We start from the raw sequence: 26,998 nt of genomic DNA, 5'->3' as shown, positions 1-26,998 counted from the left end.
TCATTCATTCATTATTTATGTTACTAGGATTCCATCATGAAATATGCATTCAGAGATGTGAGATGAGTTAAATAATAGAGCAACGAAGTGAAACAGATTTTACAGACTCCATTGATAATTATACTTACATTTCCATAGACCACTTGTTTTTCAGCATGCTAAGTTTAACATAGCGAAACTAACAAGAAAACTGTTATTTGATGTGTAGCAAAAAGTAAATTTCAATCTTTGGTTCTATGTAATTTGAAATTATGAGAACTGCTCCCTCCTCCATTTTCATCTTCCTCTCCTTGCATATTCACAACAGGTGTGCTCCATCTCATCCTTGGGACTGAGTGACATGCACTTCCTTTCTAAACTTTCCCAACCCACCCCTTTTTCCTCTCCAGGAAGGAACTAATAGTTGCAAGAACTAGGGTAATTCCATGTACTGTTATATGTGAGTAAAGCCAAACTTTCGCCTCCTGAGAATAAGTACTGGCTAGCAAATCTGTCACAGAATTTTATAGTTTTCTCAAGTGAATTTACCGTTCATCATCATTAAATTATTTTGTAACATTTGCTAATAAGTAGGGATAGGGAAAATGTTGTATTTTATGCTTGATTAGGGTGTTTCTGTGGTATTTTTTCCTCCCCTCTTCCTCCTTCTCTTCCTCTCCCTCCTCCTTTTCCTTCAAAATTACCCTTTATCTTGTATCACTTGCTTTCAGTTCACTTTCATGAAATAATTGCCCATTTTTCCTCGTACTGTTTGTCATTCACTTTCTACTTACGACATTTGTCATATTCTGGAGAGTCAAAATATTGACATAATCAAACAAATTTTATACTCCATATTCTAATAGTTGGTGTTTCGGATCAATATGCACTTAAAACCCACGAAATATGTGCCAAAACTCCTCGAAATATGCAGTTAAAATATGCTCTTACCTGCAAGTATATGCCTTTAAATATGCAGCTAAAATTCTGTAATTATATATTTCTCTTAAATTCTTTAAAATATGCATCTTACTTGGGAAAATTAATGAATAAGCATCAAATATTTTCAATAATGGCTACAATTCAATGAATAAAATGAAGTATAACATAGGTACTTATACGATAAGTTTGGTAAATTCTGAAAATTAGAGTTTGTTTGAACTTCCAACATTTTTTCCATATTGTCTACATAAAAATTTTTCCTGTGGTCAGATAATAAAATTTTCAATTTTGAAAATGATCGTTCAACGTCACATGACACTACAGGAAAAAAATTTAAGAGTGGTGACATCAGACGACATGAAATCATCGAGATTCTCAGAGCGTTTCTATGAAGAACTGCAACCATTTTTCTCCTAAGTCTCTCACTGATCGGACCTGGCCATCTCTTGCTCTGTGTCTTGAGTCCTTCTCTGATTGCCACTGTCTTCATAACTTCGATGTTACGAGGCTCAAGTTTCTCAGTTAGGTCTGAAAGGCCACCCAAGTGCGCTTGAATGAGTGTAACACACTGGAATTCTTCAGGACATCCTTGGCTTTTGGTATAGCAAAATTTTCGCTATCTTCAAAGCCCTTTAGGACCTGGAACTAGAAAGTAGTAATCTAGTGAATGTCGGTTTCAAGCTGAAAACTGCTGTGCAGATAAATAAGCTTAATACTGGAATTTTATGTTGTATTCGTTTTCTTAGCTTATTCAGTTTATCCAGAACTACATACGCATCCATACCTCTTCAACGTTTCTGTGGTTGTCTGCATAATAGCAGCTGAAATCCACGTTCCCCACCTTGTCAAGACGGGTTCAGGTGGCAGGAGGACAGTCAGGGTAAGCAGTCTTGAAAGCTCTCACTTGACCTGGTTCCTTGATGAAAACCTTCTTTGCCGAAAATATAAGGCTGTTGACCTCTAGCAGTCTGGCTCTGGCCTCTTCAGTGACTCGATGGATGCAATGAGCCAGACATGTGAGGTGAATAATTTTAGGGTAAAACAACCAGAAACACTCTGCGCCCCGCCCCCACCTCCCCCCTGGGGTCCCACAGTCCTTTTGTGGGTATGTGTGTGGCGCGCACGGGCCCCGAGCTATTGCAGTCTCCTTTCCTTTCCTTTCCAGGCTACATTACCATCCCTGTACCACTCCCTCCCTATCCTTGCTCCTTTGTCCCTGCCCCCTCTTTTCCCTCTTAGTGGACTTCTTTATGTCAACCTGGCTTTGTTTTGGTCTGGGCTATTGTTTAGTTTGCTGTTTCCATCTCCTTTTCAGCATTTTTGGTCCCCTTGGGGTTTGATCTCCATTTCCAAAATTTTCCGTTCAGTGTGAGCCATTTGGAGATGAACTCCCTACCTAGCTTCCATGGTGCAGATTTCTCTCCACCTCCCCTCCCCTTTCCTTTTGCACCCTGGCCCCCCTCTTGCTAGGTCACCAGCACGGTAGCCAGTCTGTGTGGTTGGGCTGTCAAGTACCCACTTAGCCGAGCCCCCTGAAACCACAGGGATCACACTACTAGTACCTGAGCTGTTAACACCTCGTGTATGCCCAGGAGTCAATGCTCATCGTTTTGGGGCGCCAGAACTCCCAGCAATGGGCGCTGTGCCAGACGGCTTTTGCTGTGGCTGGGTGGTGCCCACGGGGCGAGCCCCTGATCGGAGTGGGTGGTACTAGGGCGGACGTCTTGCGCATGAAGCGACAAAAGCTTCACCATCCTGGCCATTCTATGGCCATCTCTAAGAGTGGTAGCAGACATGACACTCCTCCTTCTGATCCTTCGGCCTTCCCCTCCCTGGCCACCCCCTGGGAGGAGGGTCAAGCTCACCGGCTTGGACTGAAACCTTTCCCTTGGTACCTGGTTTGTACCAGGGCAGATGGCAGTAGTTTTGCCACGACCAAGCTTTTGTTTTTCGTGGAGATTATTGAAGATAAGTATGACGAAGTTGAATTGATAGGGTATTATTTTCCACTGAGATTTCCTTCTGCAAACTGATGAGGAGCTCCGTACGAGGAGTTCGTTTTATCTGCCATGTGCAGCGAGGCCCTCCAAACAATCTCATCGCTATGGGCACCTTTATCCAGGCCTTTGAGGGGGATGTCCTCCCAGAGAAGGTCAAGGTAATGGTGTATCGGTGTGATGTAAAACCTTATATTCGGCTTCCGATGAGGTGCTTTAAATGCTTACGGTTTGGGCACACGTCTTCCTGCTGCACCACTGATCCCCTCTGTGGTGACTCCATGCTCCCCCGCCAATGTGTGTAAATTGTAATGGACAGCATTCTCCACGCTCGCCTACATGCCCAGTTTTTGTGAAAGAAAGAAGGATTCAAGAGTACACCTACACTGAGGCTCATCAGAAATATGACCAGCTCCATCCCGTGTCTATGACTTCTACTTTTGCTTCAATTACGCCCATTCCCCCTCCTACCCCCTCCTCTTCACAGCCCACCCCCTTTGCCCCATGCCTTCAGCCTCCTCCTCCTCCCCCCTTTCCCACTTCCCCTCCCCCTCAGTACCCACACCCACCCCTTTGGGTGCTGCTCCACCTCCCCCACTGGAGAAGTGCTCCCCTCCTTCGGCAGCCGCTGGTAGTGGAGCTCCCTCCCGGAACTCCTCTTCCTGCCACCCCCCTGAAAGGCAGTCTACTGCTCCACATCAGCAGCGTGATCCGCAGCCAGTGGGCGCCGAGATTGCCCAGTGTAATTCCATGTGTGCCCTTGCTGAAGTCTGCCCTTCTCGTCCTTCCCAAGAGAATAAGCAGGAACAAGGGCAAGGCCCCTCTGGTACCCCCCTGAGGTGCAGCCTTCCCCTCCTACAGTCAGTGAACCAACAGAGTCTGACCCCATCTACGTGTATATTACCCCATCCTTATCGGTGACGGATAGCGACTCGGTGGCGTGACCGACTCCGGACCATTCACTTCCACTTTGGACTCCGGATTGAGAATCCTCCAGTGGAATTGTAGTGGATATTTGCTTCCCCTTCTTTCCTTCTACTCTGCTGCTTGTATTGCACTCCAGGAGACCCATTTTGTCAGTTCTTACTCACCCGCCCTTCGTGGGTTCCACACTTTCTGTCGGAACCAAATTGGCCCCTTGCGGGCTTCTGGTGGTGTTTGCGCCTTAGTCCGCAAGGACATTTCAGGTGGGTTCCCCTCCATACCACTCTGGAAGCCATTGCTCTCAGGGTCCATCTGGCCACTCCAATCACAATCTGTAAAACCCACATCCCATGCCCTCACCACCCTTCCTCAACAACTCCCTTCTCCCTTCCTGTTATTAGGGGACTTAAATGCCCACAACCCTCTTTGGGGTAGTCATACGACTACTGCCCTGGGCAGGACAGTTGAAGCTGTTCTGGCAGGGCTTGACCTCTGTTTACTAAACACAGGCACTCCCACACACTTTAGTGTGGCACATGGCACTTTCTCAACCATTGACCTCTCCATCTGCAATCCCGGCCTTCTTCCCTCCATTCAATGGGGCGTCCACATTGACTTATGTGACAGCGACCATTTACCCGATTGTTTTGACCTACCTTCAGTGTCTCTCACTCCGTCACTCTCCCAGGTGGGCCATATGTAAGGCTGATTGGGGTGCCTTCTCCTCTGCTCCCGCCCCCCTTGTAATGCCACATGCCAGCGTTGATGAGTGTACTCAGACTTGGACTGCCGCCAACCTTTCAGCAGCTGTTTTCAGGAATCACTTCTTCCTCAGGTTCCCCCCTGCCCCCGCCAGAAGACAGTCCCTTGGTGGACTCCGGAAATTGCTGCAGCCATAAAAGACTGCCGCTGTGCTCTTCAACACTTCAAGCGGCACCATTCTACTGCTCTTCTGGTCTTTAAATGACTCCACACTCGGGCCCGCCACCTAATAAAATTTCAGAAACAGATTTGCTGGGAATGATATGTAGCTGCCGTTGGACCACACACCCCCTCTTCACAAGTCTGGGCAAAACTCAGGCGTATTTTTGGCCACCGTCCTCCCACTGGGATTGCAGGAATTTTCTGTGCATGGTGTTGTCCTTACCAATCCGGACTTTGTAGCAGAAAATTTCGCACAACACTTTGCTCAAGCTTCAGCATCGGCTCAGTATCCAGTTCCTTCTCCTGAAAGAGCGTTCAGAACGACTGCCTTTGTTTTTTGTTTCTCACTGCTCGGAGCCATATAATGCCCCATTCAGCGAGTGGGAATTTGCCAGCGCCCTCGCCCTTTGTCCTGACACAGCTTCTGGACCAGAGCGGATACATAACCAAATGCTCCAACACATATCGGTGGTTGGCCACCATCATATACTGACTCTCTTCAACCGTCTGTGGAGTGAGGGAGTCTTTCCTACCCAGTGGCAGGAAAGCATTGTTGTCCCGGTGTTGAAGCCAGGGAAGCTGCCTCTTCAGTTGGATAGCTACCATCCAATTAGCCTTACTAACACCTTCTGCAAGCTCCTAGAATGCATGGTGAGTCGGTGGCCGTTTCGGATCCTTGAATCCCGCAACCTTTTGTCATTGACTCAAAGTGGTTTTCGCTGTGGCCACTCTACGGTGGATAACTTGGTCCACCTGGAGTCTGCTATCCGATCGGCTTTTGCCCATCCGTGGCGCTTTGCCCGGTTTTATCCGTAACTTCCTTTCTTGTCGCTCTTTTCGGGTCCAAGTTGGCTCCTCCTACAGCTCTCCCCACCGGCAAGAAAATGGGGTTCCACAGGGTTCCGTGCCGAGCATCCCTCTCTTTCTCATAGCCATTAATGGTCTGGTGACAGCTGTTGGGCCGACAATGTTCTCCTCTTTGTATGCTGATGATTTTTGTATCTACCTTGCCTCCCCTGTAACGGGTACTGAGAACGCCGTCTACAGGGGGCAATCTGTCGGGCACACTCATGGGTTCTCTCCCATGGCTTTCAGTTTTCGGTGGCCAAGACTTGTGTCATGCATTTCTGCCGTCGCTGTACAGTCCGTCCCCGTCCGGAACTTTTGCTTGATGGCTAGCCCCTCGAGCTGGTGGACGCCCATCACTTCTTGGGTCTGGTCTTCGATGCCCGATTGACATGGCTCCCTCATCTTCGCCAGCTGCAGAGGACATGCTGGTCCGATCTCAGTGTTCTTAGGTGTCTGTGCAGTACCTCCTGGGGTGCAGATTGCTGTGTTCTCCTGCGATTGTGTCAAGTGTTGATACAATCTCATTTCGATTATGGAAGTCCTGTGTCTATGGTTCTGGGTCACCTTCGACACTGCAGATACTAGACCCCATCCACTACTGTGGGTTCCAACTTGCGACTGGTGCCTTCCGGACTAGCCCCGTACTTAGCCTTCTCGCAGAGGCGGGGATCCAACACTGTGAGTTTTATGCCAGCAGCAGCTGATATCTTATGTGATCCGCATTCGCTGTACCCCAAAGCACCCTAATTATGGTCTCCTTTATTCAGACATGGAGTTCACCCTGCTGCAGCGGCGGCCAGGATGTGGGCCTACCATGGCTGTCCGCATTCAGTAGCTCTTTTCTGAGCTCCAGCAATTGCCTTTACTGCCTTTCTTCTCCGCTCACCCACTTACCCTTTGTGGTGTGTCTCTCGGCCGCAGCTCGTCTTGATCTCTCATTTGATTCAAAGGATTCTGTCCCTCCTATGGCTCTTCACCACCAGTTTTCCTGTCTCCTCAGTTCTTTTCAGGGTTCAGAAGTGATCTATACTGATGAATCCATGGTTGCTGGCTGCACTGGTTTTGCTTACGCTTATGCGCAACGCACAGAACTTCGTTCCTTGCCAGATGGCTGTAGTGTTTTTACTACAGAATTGGTAGCCATCTTGTGTGCACTGGACCATATCCGCCCCTGCTCGGGGCTATCCTGCAGTGACTCATTGAGCGGTCTGTGCGCTATCGGCCAGTGCTTCCGTTGCCACCCATTGGTCATTGCTATCCAGGACTCCCTTTCTCTCCTTGCTCAAGGTGGATGCTCAGTGGTTTTCATTTGGACCCCAGGCCATGTTGGGATTCCTGGCAATGAATTTGCCGATCAACTGGCTAAATTAGCTACTACCAGGCCATCTCTTGCTGTTGGCATTCCAGAAATAGACCTTTGCTTGGCATTAGGTTTTGGGCCTTTGGGATGCAAAATGGATCAATCTTTCTTCGCCGAACAAGCTCAGGGCAATTAAGGATTCTACAACTCCATGGCGGTCCTCCTTATGGGCTTCTCGTAAGGCCTCTGTCGTCCTATGACGGTCCACATTGGCCAGACTTTTTTGACTCACAGTTATCTCCTCCGTCATGAGGACCCTCCTCTCTGTCGTGGATCGATATTGACTGTGGCTCACATCTTATTGGACTGCCCCAACTTAGCCACCCTACGACGGACTTTTAGCTTTCCAGACTCGCTACCCCTGGTGTTGGCTGACAATGCCTCACCGGAGGATCTCGTTTTAAGTTTTATTCGTGATGGGGGGTTTTTATTGCTTTATTTAAGGGAGGGACCTTCCACCTTATTGGTGAGTGGAGGGGTGGCAGGCCCTCTTCCTCCCCCCTTCGCCCTGACTGGATTGGCTTCAACTGAGCTTGGTGGTTCTCCCCGGCCCTCTGCCTTCCCACTCCTTTCTTTACGAGGTCTGTTATGCCTTGAGCATCTCTCTTGTCTCCTGTGCTTTTTCCTTCCCACCCCTGTGATTAGTCACTTTCTTTCCCTCACCTCTTCTTCCACCCTTTTCCTTCCTTCCATGTCGTTGGTTTATCATTTTATGGACATTGTAGTTCCCTCTCCTAATGTAGGATTTTATCGGTTTTAGTTAATCTAAGGTCAGAGGGACTGACGACCGCATAGTTTGGTCCCTTCTCCACCCAACCAACCAACCAACCACTCTGTGCCCTTCAGCATGTATGCGGCACTATCCATCACAATGGGCAAAACCTTGTTCTCCTCACATTTCTGATCTTCACTTCTCCATAGCACGCCTAAAGAAAATCAAAGGATTTTACAAATTCTTTTATTATTGGCTTGGGGCATGATGTGAAAAACTAATTATTGGCTCAGGATATGATATGAAAAACTGCACTCTTATATTACCTATAATTTATTGTAAACTATTCAGTGTTGCCAAAACTTAAACAATGCTTCGTGCACTGTGCATGCAGTCGTGGTGTGTGGCGTTCGTTCCACTTCCTTGCACAGTATGAGGTGTCCTCGCCCAGCCTTATCAGCAGAGAGTTTTCCTACTATGACGTGCACCATATACCAGCCGCAAGAATCAGTGGTCTCGTCAGCAGATAGCCAGACTGTCTTCCAGGTGGTGTATTCGAATAAATTCACTGAAGTGCACTTTAACAATTATGGATTTGTCCTAGCAAAACTCCAGTCACACTTCCTCTTTCTGAATTATTGTTTGGCACATGCTATCCCACCTAATCAGATTACCATTATAACTGGCATCTGCAAGAATGTACATTCTACAATTCCATCAGTTCCTCACTCTCACCAGTCTGGTCCTTCATAATCATAGAACGCAAACTCAAACTATACTTGATGGCCTTTACTCTTTTGCAAAATCTTTTTACTCTGTGACCACAATTTTCTGAATGCCATCATTGCAATAGGAACTCTTGCCCTTTGAAAACTGGAACAGCATTCCCATTATCATCTGAGGAAGCTGTTCTGCTACTCTTGTCTTTAGCCCTCTTAGAATTACCTATATTCAAGTAAGAGCCTACCTTTTTTGATCCCAGCCCCCCCCCCCCCCCCCCCTCCTTTACTGTCAACCCTTCACAGCTCCTGGATCATGTGTTTCTGACTTACTGTCCTCCACATAACCAAAAAATTCCTCCACCCTCCATGAAAAACACTGCTCCTGAGTACCAGTCCCAAAATACTGTTTCCAATCTTTCTGCCAAAACTGTGACCCTGGCAGAAGTCTCAGTACTTGCTAAAATCCTCACCTTAGCTCAAAACCTAAGTTCAGCCATTTTGGACTTGTAAAGAATCTTTACATGTTTTCTGCAGTGAAAGCATTTCTTTGCCATGCACCCCATTGACAACAGCCAACTGCCTCCAAGAGAGATCTGCGTCCTCTTCCACACAGTCATCCCTTGGTACAACCTTTCAGAAATTCTTCATTTCCGACCTGGCCTCGCTTTCGTTTCCTAAATGCCTCCCCATTGAGTTTATCATTACTCCTACAAAACGCACAGCTATCCGTAACCTGAAAACCAATCCAGACCTATCAGCCTTCCCACAGACAATGGCTTCACCCAGTGATCATGAATCATAGAGAATAAATGGCTGAAGATCTCCACCACCTTTTCGACATCTTATGATCCCTTCCCATAAGTCTAACAGGACCCTGGCAGCTCCTCAATCCTGTAAGTCCACCACAAATCCTGACACTTGACTGCATCTCCTTCCTCACACCAGCAATGCTCCACATTCCTATCTTTTACCCAGGCCCAGTAAACCTAGTCATACAGGTCTGATCATCCTGTTGTAACTGGATACAATGCTCACACAGAACAAACTACTGTCTTTGGAATACTACCCTTCCCAACATCCTGATGCCGAACCCAGTACCTCCTTCCTAATCCTCTTAGTCTACCACACCCTGACACAAAATTTTTCACCTTTGAAGGCCAAATCTATAAATAAACCTGTGCATGGCACCAACCAGTGCCAACTTATTTATGGGCCATTTGGAAGAATCCTTCCTATCCAGTCAGAACTAAAACCCCTTGTCTGATTCAGTTCCTGGGTTACATTTTCTTGATACTGACTCATGACAAGAACAACCTTTGCTTTTTCCACAATAACCTCAACACTGACTACCAAATCCACTTCACCTGGTTCTTCTTAACTCCATGAGCCATCTCCTTAGAGGGCATCTCCACTTCTCAGATGGCTCTATAATTATATCTGTTCATATGAAGTGCACCAACCACCTATACAGAACCTCCACTTTGACAACTGGTAAGCAAAGTCTCTACCATACAGTGTCATCACCTGTGGGTGCTGCATCTGCAGTGGAAAGCAGAAGCTTTCGAAATATACAGATCCTTTATTGACAGACAATATCCTACCCACCTGTGCCACCAGCCGGCCATTATGGCCGAGCAGTTCTAGGCACTTCAGTCTGGAACCACGTGACCGCTACAATCGCAGTTTCAAATCCTGCCTTGGTTATGAATGTGTGTGATGTCCTTGGGTTAGTTAGGTCTAAGTAGTTCTAAGTTCTAGGGGACTGATGACCTTAGATGTTAAGTCCCATAGTGCTCAGAGCCATTTGAACCTGTGCCACCTCTTCCTCTGACAATAATACACCTGATAACCAGCCAACAACCAAGACTTCTCTGATCACCCAGTATCACCCTGGCCTTAAAAAGCTCAGCCATATCTTTCACCAGAGCTTCGTCTACCTCTCCTCATGCCCTGAGATGAGGGAAACCCAAAATCCTAGCCACATCACCCAAAGTAGTCTCCTGTCCCCCACCCAATTTACAGAATATCCTTTTCCATTGCTATTCCAGTGCTGCTCCCAATCCTGCACCCCACAGATCATTCACTTGTAATCAGTTGAGATGCAAGTTCTCTCCCATACACCCACTCACCACGTCCTGCCGTAGTCCAGTCACAGGCATTTCCTACCCAATAAAAGGAAGGGCCATGTGTGAAAGCAGCCCCGTAATATATCAGTTCTGTTGCAACTGGTGTAGAACAATCTTTGTGGGCATGACAAGTAACCAACGGACTACTCAGATGAATGGCCATTCCCAAACTGTGTGCCCCCCCCCCCTCCTGTGGGGTCCAGGGGTTAGAATAAGCCCAAGGTATTCCTGCCTGTCGTAAGAGGTGACTAAAAAGAGTTTCACATGTTTCGGCCTTTATGTCATGGTCCCCTGTAGGGTTTGGCCTCCATTCTTCAAAATTTTGCCAAAGAGTGAGCCAATTGGGGAAGGGCGCCTTACAAGGTGCATCGTGTCCATCGTGCACTGAGATCTTTAGCCCACTTTCTCATTGTCACATTGCAGTCCTGCCCATTCTCCATCTCTTGGCCAAGGATAGCATCCTGGGCACATTTTCCACCATGCACTATGCAGTGTCGATTTCTGCGTCGACAGTGACTATGGACTTCTTTGCACCAGATATCCAGCACGGTAGCCAGTCCGTTGTGATGGGGCCGCCATATACCCTGTTGGTTGTAGTCCCCTGATCACACAGGGATCGCTCTGCTGATGTCTGCGCCATTGGCTCCCCATGTATGCCAAGGGGTAGATGCCCATCCAGCTGGGGCATCAGGACTCCTGGCAATGGCCATCCTGCCAGGTGGCTTTTGCTGCGGCTGGGTGGCGCCCATGGGGAGGGCCCCTGGTTGGAGTGGGTGGAATCAGGACGGATGACACGTGATGAAGCATAGTCTATCATCTCTTGCTGGTGGTGAAACACCAGTAGTCTCTAAAGTGATCATGAGCTCAATTCAATGCACAGAAGTACGGCCCCAAATCATTACCCTCCCTGGCCACACCATGGGAGGAATGTCAGGCTAAGGATGGCAGTGTATCTTATTTGCCCCAGTACCTTGTATGTTCGAGAGCTGATGGGGAATCTTTCATGACAATGAAGCCTCAGTTTTTTGTTGAGCATTTAGAGGACAAGTTCGGGGAGGTGGAGGGCTTGTCCAGAATGAGATCTGGGTCAGTCTTGATCAAAACAGCATTCTCCGCCCAGTCACGGGAGTTACTCGCTTGTGACAAGCTGAGGGATGTTTCTGTAACCATCATGCCCCATAAGAGCTTAAATATGGTCCAGGGCATCATATTTCACAGAGACCTTCTTCTGCAGTCCGACGATGAGCTGCATGCCAATTTTGAGTGGCAAGGTGTACATTTCATCCAGCGTGTCCACCAGGGGCCGAAGGATAATCAGGTTGCCACCGGTGCCTTCACCTTGGACTTTGAGGGTGATACATTGCCCGAGATGGTCAAGGTGATGGTCTACCTGATGTGTTGGCAAATGTGCCAACACCTGGTAGATAGAGGAGGCCGAAATCTAACGCAGACGGGCGTGAATTCTGGAACAGGATAAGTAGTTAATTCTAATAAGAAAAGTATGCAGCTCCTCAAATACTTAACTTTATTCCATGTTGTGGTACATCGCTCTTGATAATACAAATAAGACTATCTTCAGATACGGTTAATGGCGCCTTGCTAGGTCGTAGCCATGGACTTAGCTGAAGGCTATTCTAACTGTCTCTCGGCAAATGAGAGAAAGGCTTCGTCAGTGTAGTCGCTAGCAAAGTCGTCGTACAACTGGGGCGAGTGCTCGTCCGTATCTTGAGACCTGCCTTGTGGTGGCGCTCGGTCTGCGATCACACAGTGGCGACATGCGGGTCCGACATGTACTAAATGGACCGCGGCCGATTTAAGCTACCACCTAGCAAGTGTGGTGTCTGGCGGTGACACCACACTACCAGTGTGATGTAAAGCCCTATATCCCTCCCTCAATGTGGTGCTTAAGTGCTGGAAGTTTGGCCATATGTCTTCCCACTGTACTTATAGTGCCACATGCCAAGATTGCGGACGCCCATCACATCCCAATACTCCATGTGCCCCCCTCCCATCTGTGTCAACTGCCTTGCTCACCTGATTGCAGGATTCTCCAGAAAGAAAGGAAAATCATGGAGTACAAGACCCTAGACCTACTGACCTACACTGAGGCTAAGAGAAAATTTAGCCTGCATCCTGTGCATATGACATTGTCTTACGCTGCCGCTACAACAGTTCTGGCACAATCATCTCCACCAACCCAAGTCACCTCTTAGATCCGGAAGACTGCACCTGCCACCTTGATGGTGGTTGGGCATTTCCCTCCCTGTTGCTCCTGCACCACCTACTTTGGGAGCAACACCCCCCCAACCATCGGAGATGTCCATCCCCACATCTAAGCGTAATTCATCTTCAGCTTCTCTCACTAGGAAGGGGTCCCTTGATTCACTCCCTTCCCAGGTTTCTTCTAGTGGGAAAGAAGACACCCGCCAGTGGCTGAAGAACCCAAAAGCAGCTGGTCGTAGGGCTTAACGCTCATCCTCAGTCCCGGAGACAGAGCCAGTGAAGTCCTCCTAGCGAGGGAAACCCAAGGAGCAGCGAGGGAAATCCAAAAAGAAAACCCCTAAGACCAAGGAAATTGCGGTAGCATCCACACCACCGCTACCTACAAGGTCTGTGGCTGAGGATAGGGTGGAGATTTTGGCGTCTGCTGAGGACCTAGATCTCACCAGACCCTCAGACACAATGGACAGAGACTGCTCAGGCAATAAATCGGTGGCAGCAGGTGACTCTGAGGCGTAAACTGCCTCATTGACTGTTCTGTGCCTTCCCAGTCTCACGATGTCATCCTCCAGTGGAATTGCAGCTGTTTTTTTCACCACCTGGCTGAGCTACAGCAACTGTTAAGCTTTACACCTGCTATCTGCATTGCCCTCCAGGAAACCTGGTTCCCAGCAATGCGGACCCCTGCCCTCTGTGGCTATAAGGGATGTTACAGGAACCATAGCGACTATAATCGAGTGTCAGGTGGAGTTTGCGTTTATGTCCTAAACTCGATCTGTAGTGAACATGTGCCTCTTCAAACCCCTCTTGAAGCTGAGGCTGTCAGAAATAGGATGATGCAGGAAATAACTGTCTGCAATGTATATCTTCCTCCAGATGGTGCACTACCCCTGAATGTATTAGCTGCACTGATTGATCAACTCCCTAAACCTTTCCTACTCCTGGGAGATTTTAAAGCCCATAACCCGTTGTGGGGTGGTACCATGCTTACTGGCCAAGGCAGAGATGTTGAAACTTTACTGTCGCAATTTGACCTCTGCCTCTTAAATACTGGGGCTGCCACACATTTCAGTGGGGCTCATGGTAGATACTTGGCCATTGATTTATCAATTTGCAGCCCAGGACTTAACAAGGCGGACTGGGGAACTTTCACCTCTGCTGTCACCTCTGAATCTTCCCCACACGGTGAATCTTCCCCACACGGTAACGTCGATGTGATGGTTGAGCAGATGACTAGCAAAATTGTTTCTGCGGCAAAAAATGTGATCCCTCACTCTTTAGGGTGCCTGAGGTGTAAGGCAGTCCCTTGGTGGTCGCCGGAAGTCGCTGAAGCAATTCAAGAGCGTCGGTGAGCCCTACAAGTGGCATAAGCAGCACCCTTCCGTGGAGCACCTCATAGCCTTTAAACGGTTCTGTGCCTGTGTTTGCTACCTTGTCAAACAATGGAAGGAGGAGTGTTTGGAGACATACGTCTCCACCATTGGGTGCCACGCGTCACCTTTCCAAGTCTGGGTAAAGATCAAACATCTTCTCGGGTACCAGGCCTCAACAGCAGTCCCTGGTGTTACCATAAATGGCGAGTTATGTACTAACACAAATTCGATTAACAAGCACTTTGCTCGAGCCTCTACATCAGAGAATTACCCCCCAGCCTTCGCACACTCAAACAGTGGCTGGAAGAGAAAGTCCTCTCGTTCACTACACGCTGCAGTGAATCCTATAACGCCCCATTTACAGAGTGGGAGCTCCTCAGTGCCCTTGCACATTGCCCCGACACAGCTTCTGGGCCTGATCGCATCCACAGCCTCTCTCATCTGACTACAAGCGACACCTTCTCATCGTCTTCAACCAGATCTGGTGCGATGGCGTCTTTCCATCGCAATGGCGGGAGAGCACCACCATTCAGGTGCTCAAACCTGGTAAAAACCCACTTGATGTGGATAGCTATTGCCCCATCATCCTCATCAACGTTCTTTGTAAGCTGCTGGAACGTATGGTATGTTGGCAGTTGGGTTGGGTCCTGGAGCCACGGGGCTTGATGGCCCCATGTCAGTGCGGCTTCCACCAGGGTCGCTCTACCACTGACGATCTGGTGTCCATCAAGTCTGCCATCCAAACAGCCTTTTCCAGGCGGCAACACCTGATTACCGTCTTTTTTTGCTTACGTAAAGCATGCGACTCTACATGGCAACATCATATCCTTGCATCATTGTACGAATGGGGTCTCTGGGGACCACTCCCGATTTTTATCCAAAACTTCCTGTCGCTCTGTACTTTCCATATCCAAGTTGGTGACTCCCATAGTTCCATCCATATCCAGGAGAATGGAGTCCTGCAGGGCTCTGTATTGAGTGTCTCTCTATTTTTAGTGGCCATTAACGGTCAAGCAGCAGCTGTCAGGCCCTCCGTCTCACCCTCTTTGTATGCAGACGTCTTCTGCATTTCGTACTGCTGCTCCAGTACTGTTGTTGCTGAGCGGCGCCTCCAGGGAGCCATCCACAAAGCGCAGTCATGGGCTCTAGCCCACGGCTTCCAGGTTTCAGTCGCAAAGTCATGTGTCATGCACTTCTGTCGGCGTTGTACCGTTCATCCAGAACCCGCACTTTACCTTAATGACAATCCAGTGATTGTAGTGGAGACATATCAATTCCTAGGACTGGTTTTCGACGCTTGATTCACTTGGCTCCCACATCTTCGTCAGCTTAAGCAAAAGTGCTGGAAGAACGGAAGAACCTCAATGCCCTCCATTGCCTGAGCAACACCAATTGGGGTGCAGATCACTGTATGCTGCTGCAGCTCTACAGAGCCCTTGTCCACTCCCGAATTGACTATGGGAGTGTGGTTTATGGTTTGGCAACGCCTTCAGCATTGTATTTACTCGACCCTGTGCAGCACTTTGGGGTTCGATTAGTGACAGGAGCTTTTAGGACAAGTCCGGTGACCAATGTACTGGTGGAGGCTGGTGTCCCTCCACTGCAGATCAGACGTGCAAAACTGCTCGCCAGTTATGCAGCACGAATTCATAGTTCCTCTGACCATCCGAATTACCGTCTCCTTTTCCCGTCCACGGCAGTCCATCTCCCACATCGGCGGCCCAGATCGGGGCTAACGATTACGGTTCGCATGCAGTCCCTTCTCTCTGAACTGGATTCCTTCCCTTTACCACCTCTACTTGTGGTCTGTTCACGTATGCCTCCATGGTGTACGCCTTGGCTGCAGCTTTGTCTGGAACTTTTACATGGCCCTAAAGACCCCGTTAACCCTGCCACTCTCTGCTGTCACTTCCTCTCGATTCTTGATGTGTTCCGGGGCTCGGAAGTGGTTTACACCGACGGCTCAATGGCTGATGGTCACGTAGGCTTCGCATTTGTTCATGGAGGACATATTGAGCAGCACTCCTTGCCACTTGGCTGCAGTGTTTTCACTGCAGAGCTGGCGGCCATATCTCGTGTTCTTGAGTACATCCGCTCATGCCCCGGTGAGTCATTTCTCCTGTGTACTGACTCATTGAGCATCCTACAAGCTATCAGCCAATGCTACCCTCACCACCATCTGGTAGCGTCCATTCAGGAGTCCATCTACACCCTGGAACAGTCCCGCCATTCAGAGGTGTTTGTGTGGACCCCAGGATATGTCGGAATCACCAGCAACGAAATTGCCGACAGGCTGGCCAAACAGGTGACGCAGAACCGCTTCTGGAGATAGGCATCTCCGAAGCTGGCTTGCATTCTGTCTTACACCGCAGGGTTTGCCGGCTTTGGGAGATGGAATGGCATAACAGCACGCACAACAAACTGTGTGTCATTAAGGAGACTATGAATGTGTGGAAGTCTTCCATGCAGGCCTCTCACAGGGAATCAGTTGTCCTCTGCTGGCTCCGTATTGGCCAAACGTCGCTAATGCAGGGTTACCTACTCGGACTCACCTCAGTGTCGTGGCTCCCAAATGACTGTCATCCACCTCTTGCTGGACTGCCCACTTTTAGCCGCTCTGCGGCAGACTTTTAACTTTCCCAGCATCCTGCCTTTGGTGTTGGGCGACAATGCCTCCACAGCAGCTTTAGTTTTATGTTTTATCCATGTATGTAGTTTTTAGTGCATGTCCTTTGTCCCTCTGTGTCCTCCACCCTAGTGCTTTTAGACTCTTTGTATTTAGTGTTATTTGTTTTGTCCATTTTATTCTCACACTTGTGGCATTGTTTTATTAGGAACAAGGTACCAATGACCTCGTAGTTTGGTCCCTTCTCCCACCTTTAAACCAACCAACCAACCAACCAAACTGTGGCCAACTGCAAACTTGATCATCCATTTGCTGAACATGCTGTATATCACAACACAAATGACTTCAGCAGCTGTTTCACTGAATGAGCCATTTGGTTACTCCCATTCAGCACTAGTTTCTCTGAACCATACAGTGGAAATCGTCTCTGTAGTATATCCTGCACCTTCTCAATCCCCCTGGCCTAAACCTCTGCTAATCTGTTTCCTACTGCATCACCTTACATTTTCTAGGCTGGACTGCATACAGCAAACAAACCTGATGGGAGAAGCTATATGTGGGTGGTGGGGGTAAGGAGGAGACTGGGGCAGGGAAGGGAAGGGATAGCAGGATAGAGTTGGGGAAGGTGTAATGATGCTTGTGGGATTGTCCAGGGATGTGGTGAGTACAGGATAGGGTTGTTAGTTGCAGTAGTGCAATAGGGAGGTTTGTCGGTGAGCGGAAGTGGGTAGGGACAGATCGGAAAAGGACAGAAGTAGAGGAGGGAAGACAAGTATGTACATTGATCAAATAGAAGGCTGTTTAGTGCTGGAGTGGGAGGAGAGAAGGGACTAGTGAGGTGAAGGTCAGGGGATAGTGAAGGTTGAGGCCAGGAGGTTACGGGAATGTATAATATATTGCAGGGAGATTTCCCACCTGTGTAATACAGTAAAGCTGTTGTTAGTAGGAAGGTTCCAGATGGTGTAGACTGTGAAACAGTCATTTAAGTGACATACATTGTGTTGGGCAACATGTTCAGCAATTGGGTGGTCCAGTTGTCAGTGGCCATTCGTGCTTGTTGATTTTTATGTCCATGTAGAGAACATCACAGTGGTTGCAGCTTAGCAGGTACATCACATGACTGCTTTCACAGGTAGCCCTGCTTTTGATGGGATAGGTGTTGTCTGTGACCAGAGTGGAGCAGGTGGTGGTGGGAGGATGTATGGGACAGGTATTTCACTTAGATCTATTGCAGGGACATGAGTAATCAGGCATCGGGTTGGAAGGAGGGGCGGACAAAAATATTGCATAGGTTCGATGGGTGGCGGAATACTGCTGGTGGTGATGGTGGGGGATAGTGGGTAGATATTCCTCATTTCAGGGCAGAGCAAGAGTAGTCGAAACCCTGGCTTAAAGTGTGTCATCTCCTCCAGTTCTGGCTGGTACTTAGTCAGAAGGAAAGTGGTCCTTTGGTCCTTCTTGGCTTGACGGTGGATATGGTGACAGGTGGTAGGTGATTGAAGGGTGAAGGGACAAGGCATGGGAGATCTATCGCTGTACAAGGTTGGAAAGGTAACTGCAGTCTGTGAAGGCCTCAGTGAGAACCTTGGTATGTTAGGAGAGGGACTGCTCGTCACTACAAATGCTACAGCCATGGATGGTGGCTAGGCTGTATGTGTATCACTTCTTGGTGTAGAAGGGGTAGCAGCTATCAAATCAGAAGTATTGCTGGTGGTTGGGAGGTTTGATACAGATGGAGGTACTGATATGATGATCCTTGAGATGCGGGTCAATATCGAGGAAGGTGGCTTGTTGGGTTGAGGAGGATCTGGTGAAGCGAATGGGGGATAAGGTGGTGAGGTTCTGGAGGAATGTGGATAGGGTGTCCTTACCGTCGGTCCACATCATGAAGATGTTATTAGTGAACCTGAACCAGTTAAAGGGTTTGGAATTCTAGGTGGTTAGGAAGGATTCCTTTAAATGGCCCATGATTAGTTTGGCATAGCATGGTGCCAAGTGGGTGCCTATTGCAGTACCAAGGATTTGTTTATAGGTGATGCCTTCAAAGGAGAAGTAATTGTGGATAAGGACCAGGAAGAAGGTTGTAGGTTTGGAGTGTTGGGCATTTGTAAAGGTAGTGTTCCTTAGTGACAAGGCCGTGGGCATTAGGGATGTTAGTGTAGAGAAAGGTGGCTTCAACAGTGACGAGCAGGGTGCCATGTCATAAAGGAACAGAAACTGTGCCAAGTCAGTGGAGGATATGGTGGTTTCTTTTATATAAGATGGTAGGTTGTGGGTGTTGCTCAAAGTGGACTGAGATCCTGTCATTAGGACCACAGTAACTGGCCACAGTGTTTGAGTTTATGGACTTCAGGAAGCATGTACAAGGTAAGAGTGAAAGGAGAGGTAAGGGTGAGGAGAGAGGTAGATTCAAGGGAGTGGTTCTGGGATGGGCCTAAGGATAAACAATATCAGTTTGGCTGCAGGCACGGGAGTGTGTGTTTGGGTGTCTATGTGGTTGTGTGTGTGGGCATATGTACTTTACTGCAAAAACAGCAAGAGCTGAAAAGCTAGTGTGAATATAACATCCTCTTATGTGTTTCTATGCCCCACACGTCAGTCACTTACTTTACATAGTGTTGCATCCAGGAAGTTCCGTTATTGCTATAATTTAGAAACCCTTTGTTGTTATATTTTATTCAACAAATAACTTCAATAGGCAACAGGCGAAAGACGTGCTTTGTATGTACTGCACATTTTAGTGAATTTAACTGAGATAAACTAAAGCTGCAGTGTTCTTCTTTGGGATACTAGTGTAGAAGTGTGCACAGAATCGGCTAAGCAAAAAATTCATGCAATATGCACGTTTATTTATATACATTGATTGAATCAATACCCATTTGTATTGTGATATGTTGTGAAATTTTGAACATTTATGATTGCTGCGATAAACTCTTACTATTATTGTTAATTACAGGCTTAAACTTAATTGTACTCTTTTAAACTTTTTGAAAACAGTAAGCCTATCCTTGTTCAAAACAGTCATTCTCTGATTTCGTTGTACAGTTACGTGAGAGATGGATTATTTTTGAGAATTTCTGGATGCTTCTTATAATTTTTTTTTTTTTTTTTTGTAAGTTACCAGTAGGAGTGTTTTGGATACATAATTTATTTCATAGCAAATCAGTGTTTGTGGTTCCACAAAAGAATATGTCACCCTGAATTTCATTGTATATCAACACAATGAAATGTGTGTTTTTGAGAATTTGTAGAAGCTACCATTTTCCTTTGCATAATCTACAACCAGGCTGTGGGGTCTCACTGCAACCAGTTGGAGTTTTCTGCCGGTGCAGGAGCATTGACCTTGGTGACTGAAGTAACTTCAGCGAGCTGTTGAGTGTGTGTTGTTTTACACCAATTTGTGTCATTGGCTGCGCGTGACCCACCTTCGTGTGAAACTATAGTTTGCTCTGTTATATTGTCCAAAGGTTGGCTGTGGCACAGCACATGACATTTGATTTTTGCTGATCGCTTGCCACTGCATAAGCTGGCTGGTATCACATATAGGCGGCGGCTAGCCTTGATGTTGGCAGACTGTAGTTTGCTTGTCCGTTGTAATTGTTCATGTCGTTCTGATAACCTCGCTTAAATCTTTTGTTTATCCCATTTCCATTACCTTTTTGTACGTACTGCGTCATATATGGTTGCCATGCTTGTTGTGTAGTAACATTATTATTTACAGTTTGCTTTCTAAAGACAGGTTGAGGTGTTTATCTGCTGCTTTATGTTGCCATGGTGCCTCTTCATAAAACAGGTTAGTGGAATCCAAAAATGACAAAAAGTACTAGGAGTTGTGGTTACTAATTTTTCCCTTATGTGTAGCAGAAGTCGGCTCTTTAATACATCCACCTGTGATATCTGATTGGTCCAATATCTGGTCTTATTTAAATACTTTTCCAAATAACCCCACAAGCTTCCATGCTTGCTGTTAAATGGAGACAGGTTAAAGGCTTCACATCTTAATCTTTCTTAAATTGCTGCCTACCAGTACTTGTCTAAGAAAGCATGTTCAAATTGCTCTCAGCCGCGACAACATTCTGCCATTTCAGTGGCCCACAAAAGAATGTCACCTTGGCTATTGCCAACAACAAATCTTTTTGAGCTTCTGTCCAGTTAACACAGAAATACATTGTGGTACGCACTGATAAAAACTACTTGATTTATCCGCTTTCTATCTGTCGAATACATGGAAACCTGCCTATGTCTAAGCAACCCTTCACCACCGAAGATAAATGTTGAACATGCAGCATTATCTGACAATGGTGTGTTGTTACAAGTGTGCAAAGCACTGTGTAGCAATTGTGCATATGTTGCAGGGACTGCTGCAGGTAAATTACAAAATTTTACAGTCTTTACTTATGCTCGCTATTGGGCTTGTAACAAGATGTGGAGAACTATTACATGCATCAATCTTTGGCACAGGTAGTTGAATATTAGCAACCTGACCTACTTCATTTGATGATTCGGTTTCCCTTTTCTTCATGGCCTCTTCTACCATGTCTATATACTTTACATTCCGATACTACCTTCTGCGCTAATGTACTACTTTGATCTAAGGTACCTGCTTCTGCTGTTTTCGTTATATTGTCTAAATTTTTCCTTATCTGAGTTCTTTCTCTTTTGGCACATTCAGACTCTAATTCCAAGCTTTCTGCTCTTAATGTTAACTCCTCTACTGCCAGTGGTAAACCTTCATAGTCCTTGTGTAGCTTGTTGACAGTGGTCACTTCATTATAGTATTACACATTTGGTTTTGATTTGCTCTTATACTATTATTTATGTCCGTTATTTTCTTTAATTCACTTTCTGTGTGTTTTGCTTGTCACTAATTGAACTTACCTTTTTGTTCAAAATCTCAGTACTTTCCTTAACATCAGAAATTAACTCCTGTTTTAATTGTTTCTTCATTTCCTTTAAATTTTCAGATGTCTCTGTGTGCAGACTTTCTGTCAGATCATTGAGTTTTTGTGTGACACTGTTTTGGATATCTTCCAACACCTGTTTTTGTTCTGTTTTGGAATCTGAAAACCCTTGTGACAATTCGCAACATTTTATGTTCAAGTTACTAAGCTGTTGTGTAACTGTATTGAATTTTGTAATCATAGTTGTCAGTAATTGCTGTAACTGCAAACGGGGATACTATTATCGTTGCTGTCTGCTGTACTTTGCATGGTAATATTCGGATTACCAATAATCGGTGTCCGTCCTATGTTGTCAAAATACATTGCTGTTTGAAGTTCCTCTGTTTTGTTCACAATCATCATGGTGTTGTCATAGTTTGTCCGTGTATCTGTCGTGTCATTTGTTACATATGTGATATCTATATCTGGTTTATGTCAGCTTCATGCAAATCACCACCATTTTGGCCGATTGCACATTCTGAATTACAATCAACAATGGGTAATTTTTGGTCAGCCATTTTGATTACCAAAAAATTTAATAAAAATCAGCAGAAAAATTTTTATGCAAATAAATCTTGCTCTTGAAACCTGCAAGTTGCTGTGAAATCGCTTTTCGATAAATTCCTGTCAATTTGTTGAAAAGTATTACAACACAAATGATTGGAATTTTCATAACGTTGGTATGATTTTTGAATCCTTTTGATCAATAAGTTTTCTACTAGGGAAATGGCGAAGGGAAAAGGAAAGAAAGCTAAATATGACAAGAGAGACGCTACTAAGTGTAAGCATGTAAGCTATTGCACAAATTTTGTAGCTTCTCTGCATAGTCAACCAGCTCACTTACGTCTCCCATTGGTGGATAAATTGGTCTTTTTAATTGTCTGCTCCTCGTTTTCATATAATAATAGCTTTTGATGCACTCATACTAATGCTATATGAAAATAGACAAAAATTAGTTTTTCTTTTACACAGTAATGACAAAATTTTTGTGTATGTGCATTTAACATACACTAGAAAAAGTCTATTCATGTTTAGCTATGACTTTGTGCTGGAAAATCAGTCACCAACCATGTTAGGTCTGTTGGTTGATTTTGTAATAACCATACAGGGAGACACCCCAACAGCTAACATAAAAGAGTGTGAACTGGCATGAAATTTACACAATGAGAGATACATAAGTTTGTGGCGCCCTCCATCGGTAATGCCAGAATTCAGTATGGTTTTGGACCACCCTTAGCCTTGATGGCAGCTTCCACTCTCACAGGCATACTTTCAGTCATGTGCAGGAAAGTTTCTAGAGGAATGGCAGTCCATTCTTCACAGAGTGCTGCACTGAGGAGAGGTATTCACGTCGGTCGGTGAGGCCTGGCACGAAGTTGGCATTCTAAAACATCCCAGCGGTTTTCTATAGGATTCAGGTCAGGACTCTGTGCAGGCCAGACTATTACAGGGATGTTATTGTCATGTAACCACTCTGCCACAGGCCATGCATTTTGAACAGGTGCTCGATCATGTTGAAAGATTCAATCGCCATCCCCAAATTGCTCTTCAACAGTGGGAAGCAAGAAGGTGCTTAAAACATCAATGTAAGCCTGTGCTGTTATAGTACCATGCAAAACCTCAAGGGGTGCAAGTTTCCTCCATGAAAAACACGACCACGTCAGAACACTACCACCTTCGAATTTTACTGTTAGCACTACACACGGTGGCAGATGACGTTCACCGGGCATTCGCCATACCCACACCCTGCCATTGGATCCCCACATTGTGTACTGTGATTCGTCACTCCACACAATGTTTTTTGACTGTTCAATTGTCCAGTGTTTACGCTCCTTACACCAAGCGAGGCATTGTGATGGGTGGCTTATGAGCAACTGCTCGACCATGAAAACCAAGCCTAACTGTCATAGAATTTGCACTGGAACCTGATGCAGTTTGGAATTCCTGTGTGATGGTCTGGTTAGCTGTCTGCCTATTACACATTATGACCCACTTCAATTGTCAGCGGTCTCTGTCAGTCAACAGATGAGGTCGGCCTGTATGCTTTTGTGCTGTATGTGTCTCTTCATGTTTCCATTTCACTAGCAGATTGGAAATGTGGACCTAGGTATGTTTAGGAGTGTGGAAATCTCGCATACAGACATCATCTGACCATGTTTGAAGTCCATGAGTTCTACAGAGTGCCCCATCCTGCTCTCTCACGGTGTCTAATGACTACTGAGGTTGCTGGTATGGAGCACCTGACAGTAGGTGGCAGCACAATGCACCTAATATGAAAAACAGATGTTTTTGGGGGTGTTGGTTGGTTGGTTGGTTGGTTGGGGAAGGAGACCAGACAGCGAGGTCATCGGTCTATTCGAATTAGGGAAGGACGAGGAAGGAAGTCGGCCGTGCCCTTTGAAAGGAACCATCCCGACATTTGCCTGGAGCAATTTAGGGAAATCACGGAAAACCTAAATCAGGATGGCTGGACGCGGGATTGAACCGTCGTCCTCCCGAATGCGAGTCCAGTGTCTTACCACTGCGCCACCTCGCTCGGTGTTTTTGGGGGAGTCCAGTTACTTTTGATCATAGTGTATATTTAATAAAAGTCTCTATTAAGTTATGCTGACATCATTAATTTATTTCTAATTTTCTGTGGTTGCTGATCATACAGTCCATCCACTAAATCTTGATCATCAGCACATATATATATTTTAGATGTCTTGCAGAGTGGAAAAAATTACTCCCTCTTCTTATGATTGCAAGCAAAAGTAGTGCTTGTAAACAAATATTGGCGTAACAAATAAAAACATTCTTGCGGCTACGATAACTCTTAATATATATATTTTCTTGCATTTTTTTATCACACATAGCACTTACTACACACATTGTTGATGCACGAGTAAAAATTACATGTCCTTTTTGTGTGAGATCTAAAATTATAAGTCCTCTAAAGCGAGATTGAAACAAAAGTTGTTAAACAATTGAATATTCTTCTGACATTGCTCTTTTGTGACAAAGATGGTTTTAAAAGCCTATCTTTGCTGTCATCTGTGGCAATGTGCACATTTCTTATTACTAATGAAGAAAAGAAAACATTCACATAAATAAATATTGGGAGCTAGTTGTTGAGGTACACAATTGCACCTGAAGGTGGTTTGCAGTGTATAGATGTAGAACCAGATCCCAATAGCAAATTTTTGCTGTCAGAATGTGCAAGTCTGCAAAATGCCACCAAATTGTCAGCAATTGAAATAAGTGTAATGAAAGTCAGCATTATTCTCATTCGGGATGTTGTGAACTGATGTTTGTGAGGCATGATATTGGTTATTTCTAGAGATGGCAGTGACTGTCACTATTTCCATACAGTACACTCTAGTCAGTGAAGGAAAATGAGAAGGAAAAATTTGTGTAGTCACAATGTTTTCACAGTGGAAGGGGGTGGGGAGTGTAATGAGTAACATATTAAAAATCCCGACTGATGTGGTGTGAGCATGGGAGTGGGAGGAATAAACACTCCCAGGCATGTCGCATACAGTGTCACCAGTGAGCTGTAGAAGGGTCATTATAACTTTGTGAACACCTTGCAGTTGGTTTTTGTGGCATAGTGCAGCAGAGAGGATGAGGAAGTGCCTGCTCGCTCGTTTTTTTTGCTGAACTTTGAAGGAGGAAAGTACGTGACCAGAGTCCAGCAAACTAACTTCCCTCACACTTCTGAACTCCACACATGTCTATACACACTGTTACACCCACATGACACAATTTATCTCTGAATACGATTCTACTGCACTGACATGAGGTACATTCATTTAATATTTGTTCTTAACTCATGTTATTTAACTATATATATTAATTTTATAGTGTTGAAACATTATTTTTAATAATCGGTGATGTTTCCACCCCCTTTGTTTGGGCACTGTCAGTCCTAGAGAAATTGTAGGAAATTTAATTTATTTTAATTTTGTGCTGGGAAACAATTTTGATAGATGCTGCAGTTTTTGAGATATTCAAGAAAAACTTAAAAAGTGACCTTTACCCATTACCCTCCACCCCCATCCTCACATCCCACCAGTCAGCATTTTTAGCATGTTTTTCATGATGCTCACCCCTACCACTGCACAAAACTCCTTTACTGCACAATTTTTTCCTCCAGTCTACCTTTTTTTTACTAGACTAATACTAGCAGAGATAATCTTGAAACTTATAGCTGATTGGGTATGGCTCACAGCGAATCCCAGAACTTAAAGCTGATTGGGTAGTGATACAAGAGGAGTTAGCTCTATTGTAAGTTGAAGGCAGCAATAGTAATGTTAGGGCCAGATCCAAAAACTAGATTGGAGACAAGGCTTCCAAATCTGTGAGTGATGTTTCAAGTCTGATAACATCAGTTTAACCATCTGAAATAGCTTCAATGCTGTGGAGACTGTGAACAAAATAATGAAGACTGACAAACACACTAAAAAACAGTGTGACAGTGTAGAGAATAAGGTGTAACCTAAGGCCAGAAAGGATGATGTAACAAAGATCAAGAATCCCGTATTACTGATCAGGAGGGGCACCATTGTTGTGTGTGTGTGTGTGTGTGTGTGTGTGTGTGTGTGTGTGTCTATATATATATAAACAAAGATGATGAGACTTACCAAACAAAAGCGCTGGCAGGTCGATAGACACACAAACAAACACAAACATACACACAAAATTCAAGCTATCGCACCAAACGGTTGCCTCATCAGGAAAGAGGGAAGGAGAGGGAAAGACGAAAGGATGTGGGTTTTAAGGGAGAGGGTAAGGAGTCATTCCAATCCCGGGAGTGGAAAGACTTACCTTAGGGGGAAAAAAGGACAGGTACACACACACACACACACACACACACACACACATATCCATCTGCACATACACAGACACAAGCAGACATTTGAGAAATGTCTGCTTGTGTCTGTGTATGAATAGATAAATGTGTTATTAGGCAGCAGTTTTGTGATATTATAAACAGTGCGAAGAAATGCTAACTTTGGAAAACTTTCCAGCTTTTTTTCCACAGAACTGGACTGCAAGGCTAGTAACTAAATACAGAGAAAAACTGTTCTATCTATAGGAAATGGCTTTAAAAGGTGCCAGGTAAACCAATCATGATGCACAAATCAGAAGGCATAGTTTCAAAAAAGGCATACTAAATCAGATTTTCATTAGAAAAATGAAGCACCAGAATTAAAGTCACCATTAGTTTATTCGGAAACTTTACTCTGTGAATAAATTTATGAAGTGATAGTGTGTTTGGAATGAGAGAGTTAACATCTATCTGAGAGCCTATGAAACATCAGA

General features: G+C 45.7%; 1 protein-coding gene across 1 annotated transcript in view; it reads left to right on the top strand.

Annotated features, from left to right (window-relative positions):
• Positions 1-26,998, top strand: part of LOC124594486 (NFX1-type zinc finger-containing protein 1-like) — a 356,250-nt gene that overhangs the window by 14,476 nt on the left and 314,776 nt on the right. The window lies entirely within an intron of this gene.

The sequence above is a fragment of the Schistocerca americana genome, chromosome 2 (assembly GCF_021461395.2).
Source record: "Schistocerca americana isolate TAMUIC-IGC-003095 chromosome 2, iqSchAmer2.1, whole genome shotgun sequence".
In the NCBI taxonomy this organism is placed as follows: Eukaryota; Metazoa; Arthropoda; class Insecta; order Orthoptera; family Acrididae; genus Schistocerca; species Schistocerca americana.
The sequence above is the reverse complement of the archived record's forward strand: the minus strand, read 5'-3'. Positions and strand labels throughout refer to the sequence as shown.